Raw genomic sequence first — 2,281 nt, 5'->3', positions numbered from 1 at the left:
TTTTATAAGATATTTGTGAGGTTTAACCTTATTTTATATAAAAAAGACACGAAAGCAACAAAACCAAAACAATGCTATGCTATGCATGACAATGACAGTTTTCGTTCAAAACTATCAAGTGCATTTGCAAAGGAAGACAAACATTCAATTTCAGAACGCAATTAGAAAAATACTCGAAAAAATGTACATACTTTAGGGATCCTATTCCAGAACTCTACTCAATGCTCAAGTCAGGACTTGAATATGATTTCAAGCACTGGAAATACGACCCTAATGGCAAGGTCTTGAGTATGATTTCTAGTGGTTTAAATCATACTCAAGTCCTGACTTGAGCGTTGAGTAGAGTTCTGGAATACGACCCGTAGAGTCGTCTTGGCTTGTGTATTTAAATGAAGTTATTCACATATAGGACGACACAATTAACTGTCGTTCACGATTTTTTTGTCGTTACGACGGCAGACTGTCGTGATAATGGGAAGAGTTAGAATGGCAGTCGTCAGACGATAAATAAAACGTCACGAGAAAAACGTGACGACAGATAGTCGCAGCTACTATTGTCGTCACGATTTGTTTGTCGTTGTCCACATTTGTTCTGCTCCCCACTCTACAATCTCGTACCCCGGGCCTTCGGCTCGCTTTGTACTAGCGTTGGGTCGTAGCCCGAGGTAAGCCCGGGTTTTCACCCGGCGCTTTGTTAACGCAGAGTTTAAATCGGGTTAAAACCCATTATTGCCCGAAATCGATGACAAAAACTATTTACGACTAAATATTTGTTGTGAATTGAGTTTTGTTCAAGTTTAATTAAACATATTATTACAAAATATGAAATTCTTAAATAGTTCCAGAATTTTCTCTCATCACATTTCAGTTCACCTATAAACGTTTGACATAATCCTAATGGAATTTTTTTTTAATAACATTAAACGTATCCAACACTTTCTTTTCTTCGTTTGCTTGCTCTTCCGCCTTTTAAAAAGTAATACATTATAATAATTTCGTCTTTATCCACTTCACATGGGAGCGAAAACACACTACTGCCTGCCAAAAGAACATAGAAGCAACTCCAGTGCATCAAGCGACTCTGTCGTGCAAACGACGAGGCGGCTGCCGTGAAACGATAAATTGTCGTCACGATCTAGTGGGAACAGCTACACACGATAGTCTTTCAACGATAAAATAATCGTCCACGACACAACCACGACAGACATAATTCGTGATATGGGAACAGGCTAGCACGACAGTCGTCTAACGATAAATAAAACGTCACGAGATAGTGGGAACGCGCCCTTAGCATAGGGGTTAGTGTTCTCGCCTTTCACGTGGAAGACCAGGGTTTGATTAACATAATTTTCCGCATTATAAAATGAACATTCAGGAAGGGGCATTAACTTGAGCATTGGTCATTTTGTGAATTACTCGATTTTACGAGATGTACGAAAAACCGTGCTAACCTAATACTTTGACCTATCTTCCAAGAAGTGACCATACATTTTAATCCGGGTTCGCACCTCTGAGTTTCTCGGCATTTATGTGCGAAATATAATTTGAAATTTACCATGAACTTTTCGGAGAAGGAAAACATAACGTGATGAAACCTATGCGCGTTGAAGAAGGATCACCACCCTCAGATAACGTGTGAAGTCCCTTACCCGCATTCTGAGAGGAGACCAGTGCCCAGAAGCGGGATTGGTAATGATGATGACGAGATGTACGATGACTCGCAACCCGGGATTAAACAATTTGTAAAATAGTTGACTAAATAACAATGGGAAATTTTGAATAAAGCAAAACTAGTGACGATACGATTTTCTAAGTTATAGCTTTAGTTTAGTGCACATTCTGAGCAGAGGTCATGTCAAAATACTTGCCTCTCTTACAAGCAAACGGTTACGGCCATTGTGGTTTAAACAATAAACGGGATGGTGACTATAGCATAAAACAAGCCTCAGTTTGAGTCAATAGTAGCTGTTGAGTATCCTGGAATACAATGCTGAAAGGTTTTACCAAATTATGTGTGATTTGTAAAAATTGAAATAGGCACATAACTAAGGTACATACATAATGTAACAATTAAGTCAAAGGGCTTGGAAGTTTAGGACATTTCCACTGGAAATAATCGAATTGAAAGTAATATAAAGGAAGTGGGTACATTTTTTAGATATTTTTATATTATAAACTACAAGTACATTGATAAAATTTATTATTCAAAAAGCATATATAACTATATATTTATAATATAGATTTTTATTAAATAATTTTACTTTTATTTTATTTAAACATT

Source organism: Hyposmocoma kahamanoa, unplaced genomic scaffold, assembly GCF_003589595.1.
Source record: "Hyposmocoma kahamanoa isolate Upper Pololo Valley unplaced genomic scaffold, ASM358959v1 68, whole genome shotgun sequence".
NCBI lineage: Eukaryota > Metazoa > Arthropoda > Insecta > Lepidoptera > Cosmopterigidae > Hyposmocoma > Hyposmocoma kahamanoa.
Note: the sequence above shows the minus strand (reverse complement) of the source record.